The 19811-nt window shown below is 48.2% G+C and overlaps 1 protein-coding gene across 3 annotated transcripts in view; it reads left to right on the top strand.

Annotated features, from left to right (window-relative positions):
* TSPAN9 (tetraspanin 9) overlaps nt 1-19811 on the top strand; it is a 204299-nt gene that overhangs the window by 13013 nt on the left and 171475 nt on the right. The window lies entirely within an intron of this gene.

Raw genomic sequence — 19811 nt, 5'->3', positions numbered from 1 at the left:
GTACTACACAAACAGTGGGCCCAAAATTAAACCATGGGCTATAATTAATAGTTCAATTATAAAAATGTGCTTTCATCAATTGTAACAAATATTCCACACCAATGCAAGCTGTTAATAATAGAGTGCTGTATGGGAATTCTGTATTTTATGCATGATTATTCTCTAAACCCACAACTTCTCCAATAAAGAAAAAAAAATACAAAACAATAAATAGAACTCCAGTGTACCCCCCACTCAGATATCCAGATTTATCATCTACTTATATTTTGCCACATTTGTTATATCAGTCTATCTATTAATGAGTAGATCGTCTATCTCTCTACCTGTCATGTAAAGGTAAATTTTTAAAAAGTATCTTTCTTTGTTACAGAAGTAATCCAACTGGTTATAATATTAAAACATTGCATAAACTCTCCCATATTCCTACCCTTTAGAGATAATCAGTGTTAATGCTTAGCTTTGCATTCTTTCCAGGTGTTTTTGTGATAGATTAGCATTGATTCATCCACCCATTTTCCTTATCAGTTTCCATAAATAGAATTGTCTTATATTCACTATTTGGCACCTTTTGTAGCTGTCTTTCCACATCAGTGCACATGGAATGACCCTATTCTTTTGACTCACTTCCTAGACTTGCTGGATGGGCTTTGTATCCGTTACCTCTTGCTGTGTAACAAACGACCCCAAAATTTAATAGACTAACACAACAGTTCTGTGGCTTCACAATTGGGCTGGGCTTATTCATGCTGTGGCCATCAGCCGGTGGCTGTGCAGGGTCTGGATGGCCCAAGACAGCCTCACTCACATCCCTGGGGGCTGATGCCGGATCTTGGCTGGGCCCGTCACCTCCATGTGTTTCTCATTCTTGGGGAAACTAGACTTTGAGGGGATGAGGGATTCTATGAGACCACTTGAGGTCTAGCATCTGAAGTCTCACAATGTATCATCCACTCCTTGGCCAAGACACATCACAGTGTATCTGGGGTGGGAGGGTGTGGGTGTGCAATCCTCCCATGTGCCCAGAAGGAGGAGACTTGGGGTACTGGGGATTGTTATGGACCGAGTCACACCCCCCACAGAGGCATGTTCAAGTCCCAAGCCCCGGTCCCGTGGATGTGAACGCGTTTGTGAGCAGGGTCTTTGACGATCCTGTTAGTTAAGTGAGGCCAGACTGAATGAGGGTGGGCCATAATTCAATGTGTCAGGAGTCCTTATAAGCAGAAGAAATATGGACATGGCGGTAGGAGAGGTGGTTGACAGGAGACTGATGATACCATGTGACAGAGGCAGAGCTTGTGTTGTGGTTTGCTGATGAACCCCCACCAGAATGCTACAGACTTCAGAGAAAGCATGGCCTTGCCACCGCCTTGCTTTTGGACTTCTAGCCTCTCAAGTGGTGAGACAATAAATTCCTGTTATTTGAGCCAACCAGGGTGTCATGCTTTGTTACAGCAGCCCTGGCCAGCTAAAGTAGGAGTGGGCCCCTTAGATCATTGAAAGGTTACTCAGGTCCCTTCCCTTCCCAGGCCACTCTTTGCCCTAGATGGGCCAACCGTGGAAATTGGCTAGGGCAGGGCACTTTGTCTTTTGGTTGCATTAGAGGCATTGTTGGCAGTGAGTTCTGTGTGTTTGTTAGTGTGTGGGCTTGGGGGACATCACTTGGGGATACTCCAGAATTCTGACTTTATAGTAGACAGTTGCTTCTGCCCGAGGGCTCTGGGCTCCTAGGGCTGTGCAAGCAGGGGCTGTCTGCCCTCTGGAAGCAGCCAGAAACTTGGCTGCTCTGCACCCCCTGCTCATTTTAAATGACGTTTTTGAAATATGGAAGTCAGTGAGTGATGGTCTTTTGCTTCTGTGTGTTGAAGATGGAAAGAGCAGAGCCAGCTGGTCGCTCCTCCTCCAGACCTCTCCTGGGAATTCATTCATTCATTTGCCCAGAGAATGCTGCACCACTGAACTTCTGGGCCACCCCCTCATTCCCATATAGCTTCACATGGGAGCACCGAGGCCTGTGTGATTCACAGACCCACCTTTCTTTCTGTTCCTTAACATTTTCACTCCCTGCTAGGTATTTGTTTTTATAGTTTTCTCTTCTTATCCCCTGCCTTGGTAGGTCTTCCCCTCCTGTGACACGTTGCAAGTGGCAGGGAGGTAGAAAGAAGGGGAGGAGGAAGGGGGAGAGCCAGCTTGGGGTCACTAATGGATCCCAGCATCCCTGTTAAGAGGATGCTGTGGTGGAATTGCTGGTGGGAAGTTCTCCCATCTCTAACCATTCATCAGACTTACCTCTCCCTGGAGATCTCAGGCTGGACTTAATGAAATGCACTTTCCTAGCACAACAGAGTTCTTTCGCCTGTCATCTGCCGGGTGGTTCCTGCATTCATCAAACAAAAACACAGCCAGAGTGGGCTTTTGCATTTGAAAACCCCTTGGTGTTCATTTTCCCCCTGCTGCCCTTCAGCATCTCTTGGAAAGGAGTGTTTTGTGTCCATGAGGGTTCTCTCTTTGCAGAAGTGTAGTGCACCCCGTGGCTGGGCCTCTTGGTCATTCTCCCCCTCAACTGTGCTATGGGGGAATGACCTTAGCTGAGTGAGAAGAATTGGTGAAGACTGATGTGGCAGGGCACGCGGTGTGGCCCGTGGTAGCTCCACCACACTGGGGCTGCACCTGGGTGACCTGCGGTGCCAGCTTTGTGCCACTGTTGCAGGGCTAAGGATAGCCGATCAGTCTGTGAGCTTAATATTCACCACTGCATAGAGCGGACAAAAACCTGCAGAGCTGACTGTCTTCAGACCTTTGAGTTGTCTGGCATTACAAGCAAGACAAAAAACCTAAGCAGCACATTTTTGCTGAAGAGTTGGAAAAACTGCATAGGGGTCCTCGGCCTGTTCCAACAAGAGTTTGCTAATTTGGGGCATAAAGCAGGTGAGTTCCCCAGAAGCAGAGACCCGGGAGGCCTCTCTCTGATCCCTCATTTCTCTGCCCATGTCTCCACCCTCCAATACTGGTTCTCTGTGGCCATGAAGTTGCATTTATACTTCAGCATGCTCAAGACTCATAACGGCAGTTCATCAACAAGTAATTACTGAGCACTTTGACTTCTTAGGGGTCTGAGACATCTTTTGGCCCAGGTACCCTGTATGCTAAGAGAACTTTGATAAGAGCTTGTAAATACTCAGACCTTTCTGTTCTTCTTGGCTACTGCCTACTCTGTTTTCTCCAGCTCTCCCATCTCCCACCGGGGCTTGGTCCCCCAGCACCTGTGGCACCCAGGAGTGGACTCTGAAGGCAGCAAACCAGGCAGGAGGGGCTGGGGGCTCTCAATGTAGGACTATGTAGGAGGCGCCTGCTTGACTCCGTTGGGAAGTTCTGTTGCTTTTTAGCCACACCTGACCTTGACATAGAAAACAATGTTGTTCAGTTTCCTCGTCCACGTTACCCACTGCTTATCCCCATGGCTCTCAGTTGTTTAAAACTTCCGATGGGCCTCCCCTGAGGATGCTCAGTTGGACCATGCTTTGGACTCCAAGAACGGTTTCCCAAGAGAATGGAGCAGCAGTAGCATCTCTGGAGTAAGTGTGTGGCTTTCCCAGAGGGGAACACACTCTCCTAGCTGGAAGGGAATTTGGAAATGCAGTGGTTGAGCTTCATGGCGCTGTGCTCGGGGACAGGCAAGCTGGTGGACGCCTGATCCTGCTTGGGGCCTGGACACTGCCAGGTGGAGAAGATCAGGCAGGGTGGGCCTCCTCTCTGGGGGGCTCCTGGGAAAGCTATTATGGTCCTGGAGCTGGAGGACCTGATTCAGATGTACTTTCTCCTCCTCTGTGAATCCTTTTGGGACCACTGGCCTTTGTGATGCTGCTGCTGACTGCAGGACCTACTTATGCCGAGAGGGGAGTCACAGAATTGTCCGTAGTTGTGGGTGACAGACTGGGGATCTGGTGTCCTGGGTCCCCTTTTTAGGTGGCTCTGCTGGGGCTCATCTGCTAGGTGGAGGGACGCGGCCCTCCCTCTGCTGGCCAGGTGTGAGGGAGGGCCGTAAACTCTTGAGTGTGAGCCCCACCGTGACCCTGGGGAAGGGAGAAGGTGAGAGGTGGTTCTTCAGACAGCCAGGCTGCTCTCCTTAGGTAGCAGCTCATGTTCCCTGAGCCAGGTAAGCTGACGTCACCTAGCGTTTGTACTCTGAGATCCTGGTTGATGGGCTGGAAGGAGGAAAATTGGAAAGGCAAGATCTGGTCTCCAGCTTACTCACAAAAGGCAGTCAATCTCTGAGCAACTTCGGGGGCAGGGGTGGGAGTAGCTGCCCATCTTTCCCCCGCTGCAGAGGACGAACTGGGGTGCAAGGCTGCCTAACGCCTACTCCTCCCCAGACAACCACGTAAGTGTGTTTATGGGTACGGAGGGAAGAGTGGTGCTGGTTGCTGAGTGGATCCCCAGTTCCTGTAGGAGGCCTCAACAAACATCCACTGATGGAGTCCGGGAAGGGGATACTGGGTTACAAATATGGAAAGAAACTCTCAACTGGGCCAGCCATGGTTTGAGGGATTGGGGGTAAGACCCACCCCACCTACAAATCTCTCTCCACCAGGCTGACCAGCTGCCTGAAATTCTGCCATTAGACATTTGTTCTTTGGGATGTTTAGGCTCTCTAGTCCTCAGGGGTCTTCCCTTAAAATGCCATGGCCTCTGCAGAGGCGACCTGGTTTCCAGGTCTGACAGGTAGCTCAGAGCTAGGCAGTGTGGGGAGGTTTAGAGGCAAGCCGGGCACGGACCCCTGGCCTCTTTCTCCATCTTGCCCAGCATGGCCTGCAGAAGAGTAGCTCCCAAGCCTTCTCCTTCCACAAACCATCTCCCCACCCTTCCCCCTAGTGCTGGCCAGTTTAGAATTCCTCACAGGGTTTCACCGGAAGGAAACACCTGGGAAACACCAGCAGTGTTCTCTATTTGGTGGTGGTCCTGGTGGTTTTTAATCCACTGTCTTTCCCACCTTCTGGATCATGTCAGGAACTGAAGCATCGGTGCTGCCACAGTCTAAACCCAGTGGCGTGGGAGACTGGTCTCCGACCCTGGTGCTTCTGAGACCCTGGCAGGCACCCCCACCCTCCCTGCTCCCCACAATTCTAGACAGCGTTCATGCAGCCAGAGGGCTGACATAGCAGACTCTGCAGCCTTCGTGGGCGCTCTCTAATTGGCAGGAACATTTCTAACGTCTAACCTAAACCTCTCTTGCTGCATACTGTCTTATTATTCCTGCTGGAGAGCAGAGGCCTTGGTTTCCCCAGGGTTGGTGCTTTTCCTGCTTTCCCACTGCACTGCAGCACCCCGGTGCTGGCACCTGGTAGGCACGCATATACTTTCTGAATGAATGAATATTTGCATTTGTGATGTAAGAAGAAATTTGTTCTCAATCTAGCCCATTTCCCCAGGACACTTAAGAGCCCTTGCTTGATTTAAGACCACCCATCTTCATAATCTCAGGGGTTCTAAATGTCTCTGGGAAGGAATGAGTTGGGACACCCCTATTAAAGTGTCTGCCCTTCTGGGAGGAGAGAGCTTCCTTGCTTTTCCCAAAGGAGGTGGAGAGTAAGTTGTAGGGAGGAGGAGGCTGCCGTTGGGAAGTTTCACAGCTGAGGGAACTGAGGCTGGTTTTCCTAGGATCTCAGGGTTGCCAAGAGGAGGAATCGGAACCAGGCCCTCCAGATCCCAACCCTGTATTCTGTCTGTTCTGTCCCCCTCCCACACCCAAGCCTGCTCCCATCTTCCTCAGTGCCACCCAAGCCTGGGGAGTGGGGGCTTAGGGTTCCCGACACCCCATGAGTGAGGGGACTGCACCGGGTCGGTGGGTGGCTTTGTAGGAAAACACGCACCCAAAACGACCAAATCTGCGAGGACTCGAGGGAGGCACGTGTGGGGTTATTTTGGGTTTGGTGGGCTGGGCTCAGCTCTCTCTGGCATTCCTGGCCCCTGGCCTCTCAGAATTGACCAGAATGGAAGGATGATAAAAATCGAGGCTCCTGGAATAGCCCAGGAATTTGCTCAATCTCAACCGCTGGGAGGAGGTGCAACCCAGAACTGGTGATGGGCCGAGGGAGAGAGACCGTGGTGGGAGGGGGAGAGAAGGAAAGTTCCAGAGAGTTTCCTCTTCTTCCCCGGAGGAAGTAGGGGCGGACAGGCCCAGTGCTGGCTCAGGGCCAGTCTGATGAGGGAGCAGCATTCGGAGCCCAGAGACACGCCTGCCCCCAGCCCCATCCTGCCATGTGGGGTGTAGGCCTGGTGACCCCCACCCCTGGCTGGGTGGATAGGTCAGTCTCTCTTTGTGTCTCTGATCATCTCTTTCTATTTCTCTGTCTCTCAGAACACAGTCAGGCTGGCCTCCAGTCCTCCCCTTATCTCTTCCTCCCTTCCCCAAAGTCAGATTGAGGATCAGCTTTTGCTCAGTGCCTGTGGTCCAGACATGCTCTGAGCACCTGCCCTATGGAAGTTCAGCTCTGCGATGCTGAGAATCAGTCTTTGTCCTTGAGGAGCTTGAGTGGACGTGCAGAGGCAAGCGGGCTGGACACGCGCAGACCCGTGAACTGTGACCAGAGTGGTACATAAGCCCCAGAAGGGCAGTGGGTGCAGCCACGGAAGCAGAGTGGGCCAGTGGAAGGAGCACTTGGCCCGGTGTCAGGGCCCCCACTGGCCTTGGGCAAGTCACTGTCCTTCTATGGCCTTGTTTTCTCCATCTGTGAAGTGAGTGGTTTATGATCCCTGAGGTCCTTTCTGGTTCCAGAGTTATCGATTCCAAGGGTCACGGGCAGGAGAGACCTTCTCAGATGGGTAGGATGTTTTTGTTGCTTCTGCTCTTTGTTCCACACTTGGTCCAGTCTTGCCCCTCTCATGGGGGTCTTCCCTGGGGGAGGCAGGCTGAGGACTCAGATGTCACAGCTGGGCCTCAAACCTCCTGCTTGGGAAAACTGCAAAACCTGATTTTAGGTTCAGAAATCAGTTCACCTGTCCAGGATGAGATGTTCATCTCTTGGCTTGGAAGAAGAGGTCCAGGCAACTGAGTGAGGCCTGCAGGCCTGTGTGAACAGGCCCCTGCCCTTGTCTGGCCTCATCATTCCACACTTTCAACCTTCTTGTCTTGTTTTGTTTCTGTAATGCCAAGTTACCCATAGGCCGTCCTCCATTTCCCCATGACGCAGGGTCTCATTTCTCCTTGTCCTTGGCGTGGGCCACCCCACCTGGAAGGCCCCCACCCCCCACCAATCCTGCATTGATTTAGCACATCTGAAAATGTGTTCAGCCATTATTTCTTCAAGTATTTTTCTGTCCCCCCCAGTTCTCTCTCTTGTTCTTTCTGCAACTCCAATTACAGGTACACTAGACTGATATTGTCTCATAGGTCATTGATGCGCTCTTCATTTTTTTTTTCTTTCTGTGTTTCATTTTGGATCATGTGTATTGTTACATCTTCAGGTACACTGCATTTTTCTTCTGCACTGTCAAATCTGCTGTTTTTTTAAAATTCAATTTTATTGAGATATATTCACATACCATACAGTCATACAAAGCGTACGATCAGTTGTTCATAGTACCATTATATAGTTGTGCATTCATCAACAAAATTAATTTTTGAACATTTTCATTGCCACACACAAAAAAATAGTAAGAATAAAGATTAAAGTGAAAAAAGAACAATTAAAGTAAAAAAGAACACTGGATGCCTTTTTTTTTTTTTGCCCCTATTTTTCTACTCATCCATCCATACACTGGACAAAGGAAAGTGTGGTCCATATGGCTTTCCCAATCACATTGTCACCCTTCATAAGATACATTTTTATACAATTGTCTTCAAGATTCAGGGGTTCTGGGTTGTAGTTTGATAGTATCAGGTATTTACTGCTAGCTATTCCAATTCATTAGAACCTGAAAAGGGTTGTCTATATTGTGTGTAAGAGTGCCCACCAGAGTGACCTCTCGGCTCCTTTTGGACTCTCTCTGCCACTGAAGCTTATTTTATTTCCTTTCACATCCCTCTTTTGGTCAAGAAGATGTTCTCCATCCCATGATGCCAGGTCCAGATTCCTCCCTGGGAGTCACAAATCTGCTGTTAATCCCATCCAGTATATATTTCATTTCAAATATTGTATTTTCCATCTCTAGAAGTTTCATTTGGATCTTTTTTATATCTTCCATTTCTCTCCCCATCACGTTTGTTTTCCTCTATATTTAGAGCATATGGAACTTATTTATAATAGCTGTTTTTTCCATCCTTGTCTACTAGTTCCACATCTCTACCATTTTTAGTTCTGTTCTATTAATTGATTTTTCTCTTGGTTATGGGTCATATTTTTCTGCATCTTTAAATGCCTGGTAATTTTTGATTGGTTGCCAGACATTGTGAATTTAACATTGATGGATGCTAGATTTTGTTATATTTCTTTAAATAGTATTGGACTTTATTCTGGCATGCAGTTAAATTACTTGGGATTACTTTGTTACTTTTGAGTCTTGCTTTTAAGCTTTGTTGGGGTGTATCCAGAGCAGCCTTTAGTCTAGGGCTAATTTAGCTTCACTACAAAGGCAACTCCCTTCTGAGGACTCTACCCATTATCCTGTGTATTATGAGGTCTGTCCACTCTGGCTGATGGGAGTGTGGAATCTTTCTAGTCCTGTGTGAGTTCTGCAAATTGTATGGCCTATTGCCTTCCAGTGGTTCCTTCCCAGCCTTGTGGAATTTCATCCTGTATATGCACAGATCAGTATTTTGCCCAACATTCACATGGACTCTTCTGCAGCTCTTCAGAGCATGCTCTGTGCAGCTCCCTCCTCTTTGATATCCTGCCCTACAGATTCTAGCTCCATGAACTCTTGATTTCTGTCTCCTTGGTGAGAACACTGGACTCCATTTGGGTTCCTCTTCTCTGTGCTGCGGCCTGTCGGCTGCCTCCATGCACTAAGCTGGAGGTTGTGGTGCTCACCTCTTTTGTTTCCCTGCACTGGCTCTTGTCCAGTGTCTGAGAGGAGTTGTTTCATATATTCTGTCCATGTTCTTGTTGTTGAAGGCGGGAGGGTAAATCCAGTCCCAGTTACTCTACCATGGCTAGAAGCAGAAGCCCTGCATTAATTTAAAATGTGCCTCAGGCGTCACCTCCTTCCTTGGTTGCCATCCTTCTCCACTGAGAGGTGCCCCTTGTCAGCACTCCTGCAGGACTCTATAAGCAACATGTTCCTCTCTGCATAGTTTTAATAGTTTTATTGGTTTTTGTTTTTATCTCTTCAATTAGGCTGGCTCCTACTTGGATAATGTGGCGTATTTTAGTATCTCTTATACCAGTCCAGTGCCTGGTGTATAGTAGGCAGTCAACATTTGTTGATTGACTACATGAGAATAAATGGGAAAAATAAGCTAGACATGCCATGTGTTGCTAAAAAGAACAATCCTTTCTTGGACAAGGAACTCGGCTCTCAGGAGTTCAGACTCTCAGTGGGGCTCAGACCATATCTGCAGCATCAGACTCACTCAATTCTGGTTGACATATTGGAAAATCTGCATTCATCCAGAGGAGGGTTACTAGGATGGTGGAAACTTGAAGATTGGATGACGGCTTTGGGGGTGCTCATTTTGTCTAGAAATAATTTTTATGGAGTGCTGTGTGCAGGACATAATAACTGTCTTCAAACATGGGAAGAATTGATGTGGAAAAGGAGAGCTTAATGGTATCCTGTGGCTCGAGGACCAAACCTGAATTCCAGGGCATCAGATTTGGTCCAGTTCCAGGAAGAATTTTCTAACAGCTTAGAGCAATCCACCTGTAGAATGGGCTACTTTGGTAGGTGGTGAACTCTCCATCACTGTTGGGGTTTAAGCAAAAAGGAATGGCTGTTGGTCAGGGTTACCATGGTGGGGATTCTTAGATTAGATATGATGTTGCATGAAATAATCTCTAAGATATCTCCCTACTCAATGATTCTAGCCTTGCCATTCATCCCTTTTTGGCATCCCCCTCCCTCCAGTACACACACACACACACACACACACACTCTCTCTCTCTCTCTCTCTCTCTCTTTCTCTCTCAAAACACACATGGAATGTGCTCCTTACTCCTGTTTTGTGAAACTACATACATCCCTTCTTCTTGCCTAAAGTGGAGTTTTCACAGGGCCATTGCAGACCTGCTACCCACACCCCTATCCTCTGGCTGTGCTTTCCCTCACTTCTCTTTTAGTCTCACTGGCACCCCGTCGATCTGGGATGGCCCCACATGTCAGCACCTTATCCCATCGCTCCCTGTGTCTGGATACACGGTGCCTTTGAGACTGTGGATGACTCTGGTTAGCTCATTATCCTCTCACCGGCCCACGCAGTGGCCTAGGAGTGTCCCAGCCGAGCTGGCAGCCTTGCTCCAGCCATGGCTCAGTGCTCATGAATGTATAGCTCTGAGCAGACATGGCTGCTACTGTGCTGTTCACTGGTTCTTCTCTGGGCCTCGTGTTTTCCTCCTCTGGGAGGACTCTCAGCTCCTGGACAGCAGGAAGCTCCCAAGGTGGTCCTGGGTCCAGGACAGGGAGCGGCTTTAGTCGCAGCTCGTTTAGTCACGGTGCTGGCAGATTTCTTGAGAATCTTCTCTCAAACGCCTGCCTTTTCCCATTTTCATGATGGCCTCCAGGGAGCTCCACTTAAGGTTCCACCTCAGGAAGGATGGGTGAGTCTGCAGCTCAGTGGCTGGATGGGGGGGTGGGGGGGAGAGCTGGTGGGCTCTGAGAAGGGGTCATAAAGTGAGCCACCTACTCGGTTGGGCCCTGTCTTACGCTTTCTCCAGGCTGTTGGCCAAGCTCTCTTGGAAAGAGCTTTGTCGGGTAATGAGTGTCTTGGTTATGTGCTTGGGAAATTCCTGGTGCCTCCTGGGCCCCCTCACGTCTCTGCAGCAGTCAGCTGGGCCCAGGAGTGGGTTACAGCTGGATAGGCTTCAGGCACAGGCCTTGCAGAAAGCAGGCCTGAGAGGAGAGAGGTTTCTGGCTTCCTCCTGAGGAGCCTTGAGCTCTTGTGAACCTTCTCCCTGATCTGCTGAGTCAGGCACCACCAGGGATGTGAAGGAGCACTTTGTGCGTGTGTGTGTGGGGGGGTGGTTCGGGATTCTTGGGTCCTCTTAGCCTTGGCTACCAGACAGGTTTGATATGGGCGACGCCTCAGTGTCTTTCTTTGCAAAGTGGGAAAAATAACAGCTCCTCAGGAGCTAGAGGAAGGCCTCATTCGCTGAATTTCGTTTAGTGTCCGAGGCTGCTGACTTCCCAGAGACGTGATCACTGTCCTCAACAGTGTGGACTTAGTATCTGTTCTAGTCTGCTAAAGCTGCTGGAATGCAATATGCTAGAAATGGATTGGCTTTTATAATGGGGGTTTATTAGTTCACAAATTTACAGTTCTAAGACCATGAAAATGTCTCAGTTAAGGCATCAACAGGACAATATCTTCTCTGAGGAAAGGTTGATGGCATCTGGGGTTCCTCTGTCACATGGGAAGGCACATGTCTGGAGTCTGCGCGTCCTCTCCCAGCTTTAGCTTCTGGTTTCCATGGCTTTCTCCAAAATGTCTATGGGCTTCTGTCTTAGCTTTTCTCTTAGCTTTTCCCTGGGGCAAACTCTGGATTAGGTATTGTGCCAGTTTGAATGTATTGTGTCCCCCAAAATGCCATTATCTTTGATGCAATCTTGTGTGGGCAGATGTATTAGTGTTGATTGTAATTCTTTGAGTGTTTCCATGGAGATGCAACCCGCCCAACTGTAGGTGATAACTCTGATTGGATGATTTCTGTGGAGGTGTGGCCCTGCCCATTCAGCATGGGCCTTGATTAGTTTACTAGATCACTATATAAGCTCAGACAGAAGGAGTGAGCTTGCTACATTCAATAGGAACATTTTGAAGAACACGCAGGAGCTGAGACAGACATTTTGAAGATGACTGTTGGAAGCTGATGCAGACATTTCGGGGAACGCCATTTTGAAACGCAATCTGCGAGCAAGCAGACGCCAGGCACGTGCCTTCCCAGCTAACAGAGTTTTCCGGACAGCATTGGCCATCCTCCAGTGAAGGTACGCAGTTGTCTGTGCATTACCTTGGACACTTTATGGCCTTAAGACTGTAACTGTGTAACCAAATAAACCCCCTTTTATGAAAGCCAATCCTTTTCTGGTATTTTGCAAAAAGACAGCATCAGCAAACTGGAACTCGTAACTTAGCTTCACTTCAAAATATCTCTGCCTTTTAACCTCTCATAAAGGACTCCAGCAAGGGAACTAAGACCCACCTTGAATGGCTGGGTCACATCTCCATGGAAACAACCTAATCAAAAGGTCCACTCACAATAGGTCTGCCCCCACAAGACTGGATTAAAAGAATGTGGCTTTTCTGGGGTACATAACAGATTCAAACCAGCACACTCTACCCTCTGGACCCCCAAAAGACATGTTCTTCCCGTATGCAAAATACATTCATTCCATCACAGTATCACAAATGCTTAGATCATTTCAGTAACGATAGATAAGTACAATGTCTTATCAAAATCAGTTACAGGCATGGTTTCTCCAAAGGCAAAATTCTCCTCCAGCTGTGGACTTATGAAACTTAGAACACGTTATCTGCTCCCAGTATACAAAGGAGGGACAGTCATAGGATAAATGTTCCTGTTGCCTTAGGGAGAAATTGAGAGGAAAACAGGGGTCATAGGACTCAAACAGTTCCTAAAACCTGCAGGGCATATGCCAGTAGATTTCAAACTCTGAGACTCATCTACAGAAAGACGTTTTATCCTCAGGGCTAGAGAGAGTGGGAGTCCCTCCCTTTCCAAGGTCTTGCATGGTGGCCCTGTTCTCTCCAAACGCTGGGGTGAGTGCTCCAACATATTAAAGTATTGGGGAGACCACCCTCTTCTCGGCCCCATGCTCCTTAAGCATTGGGGTGGCACTCGGACTCTCTGCCATCTCCTGGGCGCAGGCTCTCCTGTCTCTGAACAGTGGGGTGGTGGCCAGCTCTCCCCAATCTTCAGGGAATGTGCTCCACCCTCTTGGAACTCTGGGGCAAATGCATTGTCTCCACATGCATGGGTGGGTCTTCCCCTCCGGCTTGAGGTTTCTTGGCTTCCAGACCTCACTGCTGTGGTTCTGCCTTTGAAGTAATTTTCCCTTCAATCTGTCCCTTTTAGTCCAGACTGGCAGTGGTTCCATTTACAGATCTTGCAAAAAATTTGTTGGCTTGGCATGCAGTTTGTAGGGGTTAAAACCATCAGATAATAGGACTTTCCACAAATCCTTTCTGGATAACTCCATCTCCAATCCTGGCTTGTACTGAAATGGTGGTTGGGCTCCATGTCTGGTTAAATTGTCACGTGGGGCACCATCCTCTGGGGTCTCACTTTCTGGAATCCCAGAATTTTTCAGACCATCAGTTTCTGGTTTCTTTGTACCCAAGAGTTCAGTTCTCAGCTTACTGCTTTCCTCTAGCGTTTTACTATAAGCTGAAAGGAGAAGCCAGGCTGCATTTTCCACATTTAGTTTGGAAATCTCTTCAGCTAAGTATCCCTGCTCATCGCTTTCAAATTCTGCCTTCCATCTGACACCAGGACTCAATTTTGCCAAATTCTCTGCCACTCTAAAACAAGGATCACCTTCTTTCCAGTTTGCAGTGACACAGTCACCATTTCTGCTAAGGCCTCATCAGAAGTATCTTTAGAGTCCATATTTCTACCAAGAGTCTCTTCAAAGCAGTCTAGGCGTTTTCTATCAAGCTCCTCACAATTCTTACAGAATCTTCCCCTTATCCATTTAAAAAGTCGTTTGAACATGTTTGGTATTTGTAAACACAGCGGCACCCCACTTCTCTGGTACCAAAATCTATTCCAGTTTGCTAAAGCTGCTGAAATGTAATATACCAGAAATGGTTTGGCTTTTACAATGGTGGTTTATTAGTTCACAAATTTATAGTTCTAAGGCCATGAAAATGTCTCAATTAATGTGTCAGGAGTAAGATACCTTCTCTGAGGAAAGGCCAGTAGCATCTGGGGTTCCTCTGTCACACGGGAAGGCACATGGCCAGAGTCTGCTGGTCTTCTCCCAGGTTTAGCTTCTGGTTTCCGTGGCTTTCTCCAAAATGTCTCTGGGCATCTGTCTTAGCTTCTCTCTTAGCTTCTCATGGGGGCAAACTCTGAATTATGTATCTTAGCTTCTCTCTGCTCTTTTCAAAATGTCTCTGCCTTTTATCCTCTCATAGAGGACTCCAACAAGGGAAGTAAGACCCACCTTGAGTGGGTGGCTCACATCACCATGGAAACAAAAGGTCCCACCCCCAATAGGTCTGTCCCCACAGAATGGATTAAGAGAACATGGCTTTTCTGGGGTATGTAACAGATTCAAACCAGCACAGCATCTTTCTTAGCAAAAGCTCAGAGCTCTTTGCAAATGATATTCCAGCTTCTCACCGGGGGAAAGGGCAATGTTATTTGAAACCAGTGTAGCTAGAGGGCTGGAGTCTGGTTGTGTTCGGGCTCCTTCCACTGGGAAGGCAGCTCTGGGAGGGATGGGACATGGCTCTTGGTATTCACTGCTGCATGTCCAGTGTCTGGAAGGGTCGTTTAGTAAATACTAGAGCAAGGAGTCCCGGCATCCACATGGTCAACCTGTCCTGGGCTATTTTACAGTGAGGAGAATGAGTTTCAGCAGTTAAGCAGCATGCCCAGGGACACATATTTTTGGGGGAAAGCCTGTCCTAAAACGTTTCTAAGTTTTCAGACTCTCAGTTTTCTGCTTGTGCCGTTGGAGAAGGGCTAGGAATTGCCTGGCCATGTGGGGATTCTGTGTTTAACTTCTTGAGAAACCACCATTTCACAGAGGCTGCACCATTTTACTTAAGAGGAAACTGAGGTCCAGTTAAATATTTTAGGACCCACAGCTAGAAAGTGTAGAGCTGGCTGTCAGCTTGGGGCAGTCTGTGTCCAGAGTTGCCCTCAACCATTGGATGTATTTCCAGAGTGAAGAGGCAGTTTGCTTAGGACGGCAGCAGTGGGCTTCCTGGTGTGATGGGCCCAGGCTTTTGTACTCTCAGGGGTTCAGCTGGTCGCCCAGAAGGGGAGTGAGAAGAGTGAGAGGATGGGGGTGAGGAGCAGGCCCTCTGATTTAACTTGCCTGTTTGGTGGAAGGAAAGGCAAATTGCTTCCAGATGAGGGAAGGCTGTTGGGAAGTGGGATTTGTGCCCCGACTCCAGACAGCAGCCTCGCAGGGCCCACAGGGACCCTGTGTCTTGGTGTTTGGCATATCAGACAAGCCTTGTGGCCTAGAGACCCCAACTTCCTGCTACCGACTGGGGCTCAGAGCCCCTAGGCAGGAGGGGGTGGGTGGGTGGGGGGCTACTGCAGATGGGGCTTCTCTCCCCCAGAGGGAGAACCTCCTCTCTCTTTGAGTGAAGTCTAGGCCAAAATACCCTGTATTTTATCTACCCCTTCTCTTCCAAGGAGTTCAGATCACTTTCAGAATGTCATTCCCATAATCCTCATATTTATCACTCCCTAAGGCAGTAAGGAGAAGTTTTTCCCTGCCTTAAGAAAAAAAAATGCCACAGGGTGGAAAATTGGGGTTCAGGAGTGAGGCTTGAGGCTGGGCTGGAGCTTGCGAGAGGGCCAGGCCTGGGTGCAGCGTGGCTTTTGTTTGAGGTTCCTGAGCTGCTCAAGCAAGTACCATCCAGTGGGCTGGCTTAAACCAGGGGAATTTATTTGCTTATGATTTTGAGGCTAAGAGAAAGTCCAAATCCAGATATCAGGTATCATCAAGGTGATGCTTTCTCCCCAAAGATTGTGGCATTCTAGGGCTGGCTGCTAGCAGTTCCTGGTCCTTGGCTTGTCACATGGCAAGGCACGTGGAGGTGTCTCCTGGCCTCTCCGTCTCTTCTGGGTTTTGTTGATTGTAACTTCTTGCTTCCCTGTGGCTTTCTCTCCTTCTGTCTGAATTTCACTCTGCTTATAAAGGACTCCAGTAAGAGGATTAAGACCCATCCTGGTTGAGGTGGGCCACACCTTCTTAACTGAAGTAGCCTCATCAAAAGGTCCTATTTACTGTGGGTTCACACTCTCAGGAATGGATTAAATTGAAGAACATATATTCCTGGGGTACATACTGCTTCAGACCACCACAGCCTTGAATGGGACTGGGCAGGGAAGGGAAGAGGTAAGCCGTGGGAAACCGGAGTGTCTATATTTTGGGGTGGTTCTTTTTGTGTTTGCCATGCATGTTGGGGCATGGGGGTTGGGAACAGTAACCCCTGCACTTACCTAGTAGCTGTCTGTGGAGCTAATGTGGGCCTGGTGGCCCAGGGCCTGCTCGGAGCACACTTTCACACACACACCACACACACGCACATACACACACACTTCATGCTCACAAACACACACCCCATGCTCATGCTTGCCTGCTTGTACACGTACTCACCTCTACCCTCACTCCCACACAGACACTCACACTTGGCACAATCGCACTTGGTGGCACAATCACTCTTGCACACTCACAGGCTTACTTACACTATTGCTGTCACACATGCTTACACACTTGCTCACGTGCTTGCCCAGTTCACCTGTGCATATCCGTCCCGTACCCACAGGGTGACAGCTGGGCTCCACTTGACAGACGCAGGCACCACCAGCTGGCAGTGGACTTGGAGAATTTCTGACAGCAGTGGAGGCCCTAAGGTACTGGCCTTTAGCCTGCCCCACTCTGTGCCTCAGTTTACCCCTCTTGTGTAGTAAAGAAGAGAGAGAACCTGGAGAGACTGAGGCCAAAAGAAAGGCTCAGGTGTTTCAATGCTCTGAGATTCTCAGACTGGGAGGTGTTATATCTGTAATGTAAAAAGCACCTGTGAAATGAGGAAAAGTGGGAGCTGGCGTGGGAAGGGGAAAGAGAGAAAGCAGCACCTTGGCCAGGCCTCCTGCCTGTGTGGAGCCAGCTGGGCCCAGGGTCCCAGAGCTGGAGATGAGGCGTCCCCTCTGACCTTGAATATATAGCTCAGCAAACAGAGAGCTCAGCAGGAAAAGGACCGTTTTGGGAAGGAAAGGCTCCTTGGCTACAGAGATCCCAGCAGATTCCCAGCCACAGGGACAAAGCAAACAGGCCCCTGACTTTGTTTCTATTTCAGAAACCTCACTGCTGTGCCATTGCCCCTGTTGCAGAGCCTGAGCTCATCACAGGGCAGTGGAAATCCAATTCGATGTGTGGGCCTTTGACCACCTCCTTCCATGGGGATAGGGAACAGTGCCGAGGAGAGGGGGGCTGTATCTAGAAAGCTGCCTCCATAAATTTGAATTAGAGCAGCGGAGGGGCTAGAATGTTATTCATCCTGGCTGTTTCTCCTGACCTGGAAATCCAGCAAGTGAAAATCTGCATGTAAACCTGAGGTCTGCCCCCGGCTCCCCGGCAGGCCTGCGGTGGGTGGAGCTGGAGACTTAAGTTGTGTTCCCAATGGGGTTGGCTGCTTTACTGGCTGCCCTGGGCCTTTGTCTCTGGGGCCTGGGATCTTTCTGGAGCCTTAAAGCTCTGGTTTTCCCAGGTGGGGGTGGGGAGAGAGGGGCCGAGTGCAGTGAGCCCCCCTGCCCAGTCCAGCCCCCACATCCCGGGTGCCCTTCATCCCTGGGCCTCTGTGTACCCGTCTTTAGGCTTGGCTTCCCCTTTCTGGCTTTGTGGTCATCCAAGCCCTATAAGGCTGTCAGTCTGCTCCAGGGACCCTTAGGTTGCACCCAGAGCTGGCCTTCTGCCTCAGTGTCCCCATTCTCCACACTCAGATATGTTGTGCTTTTTTTATTTGCATACTACCTTGTTCCAGAAGAGATGATTAAAACAAACCCAGGTACTTGGTAACGTCACCACTGCTACTTGGGCGAGGATTTGTTCGTTCCTGGCTTGGGTTCCAAATGTTGGAGACTCTTGTCCACAGGTGGCACATTGATGGATTGTGGTGACATGTCCCCAAACCTTTGCATGCAGTCCTACTGCCTGAAACACCACTGTGTCCTTGAAGATTCCCTTTAGATGTACCCCCCCCCCCAGGAAGCCCCCCCTTGCTGGGCTGGGTGCCTTTGTTATATGTCCCCATTGTGCCTCGTGTCCACCCTTGTTATGCCTGAAGCTGTGGAGAGGAATAAGCTTTTATTTATTTATTTATTTATTTTTTAATGCAATTTTATTGAGCTATTTTCATATAACATACACTGTACAATTAGTTGTTCACAGTATTTCCATATAGTTGTGTATTCATCACCACAATCAATCTTTGAACATTTTCATTACTCCAAAAAATAAAATAAAAATTAAAATAAAAAAGAACATCCAAAACATCCCATTCCCCACCTCCCCCTGTTGTTCTTTACTTTTTTAATACAGTTTTATTGAGATATATTCACACACCCTACTGTCCTCCACAGTGTACAATCAGTTATTCACAGCACCGTCATGCAGTTGTGTGATCATCACCAGAATCAAGTTTTGAACTTTTTCCTTACTCTAAAATAAAAATAAAAGCAAAAAGAACACCTAAATCTTTCCATTCCCTCCATCCCACCCTATTCTTCATCTAATTTTTGTCCCATTTTTGAGAGGAATAAGCTTTTTCCCCATGGTGTGAGGAATGTGCCACAGGCTGATTGATGTAAGGTACCGTGGGTTGCACGGCACTTAGTAGGTCCTCTATCAGTGTTTGATGACCATGCACGTCTGACAACTTATTCATTCAACACTCACCCTTTACTGGTATTTTGGCTCCGAATAGGATTCCAGACGGGGATCTGTTTTCTGCCGAGCATTGCTGCATTTCTTTTAACTTCCAGGGTTAATCTGTGAAGTTGAATGCCACTGGTTCTTGACCCTTTTGTAGGGAGCATGATTTTTCTTTCTGGAAGCCTTTAGGATCCTCTCTTTGTCTCCAGTGCTGTGAAATTTCACAACAGTGTGCCTTAGAGTGACTACATTTTCGTCCAGTATGCTGAGCACTTTGTGGATCCTTTCAATCCCGAGACACACATTTTTAGTTCTGGGTCCTTTTCTTGAATTATTTTTTGATGATTTTCTCCTTTCTTTTTTCTAGGATTCGGGTTTTGACTCTCCTGGATTGGTCCTATAATTTTATCATCTTTTCTGTTGTCCATCTCTTTCTTGCTCTCTTTTTTCCCTCCTTTCTGGGAGATTTCTTTAGCTTTATCCTCATGCCTTCTATTGCAGTTTTCACTTTAGTTAGCGTATTTTGAATTTCCAAGAGCTCTTACGTTTTCTAAATATTCCTCTTTTACAACACTGTGTTCTGGTTTCATGGATGCAGTGACACCTCTTATTTCTCTGAGGAGTTGAATGATTTTATTTTTTGGAAGGATTCTTCTTCATTGTTTTCTACGAGGCGTGTGTGGATGTGTTTTCTCTGTCTTTCCTGTGACAGAATTTCTTCAGAAATCTAGCGATCCTTGATCATGGCCTGCATGCATTTGACATTAAAGGTGACATTTGATAATTGGAAGCTTGTGTATATACATGGGGCCTTGTGAACTCTGGGCCTCAGGTAGGGTGGCCTGGTTTTAGGAGCCTGAGAAGTTGGTGTTGCATGTATTTTTTCTTGAGCTGTTAAGATTCCCTCGAGAAAAATCTTCTAATCTACCTGGAAGTCAAAGGTTGACACCCTCTGCCCAGGGGAAGAGGGCAGGGGTCCCAGCCTTCTGTACTTAAACTTAACTCCATATCAGCGAGGTGCCTGGTTTCCTCTATTGAGATCTTCTGTTTTACCCTCTCCAAGAATAGACTTCCAGCCC

This window comes from Choloepus didactylus, chromosome 8 (genome assembly GCF_015220235.1).
Source record: "Choloepus didactylus isolate mChoDid1 chromosome 8, mChoDid1.pri, whole genome shotgun sequence".
NCBI lineage: Eukaryota > Metazoa > Chordata > Mammalia > Pilosa > Megalonychidae > Choloepus > Choloepus didactylus.
The sequence above is the reverse complement of the archived record's forward strand: the minus strand, read 5'-3'. Positions and strand labels throughout refer to the sequence as shown.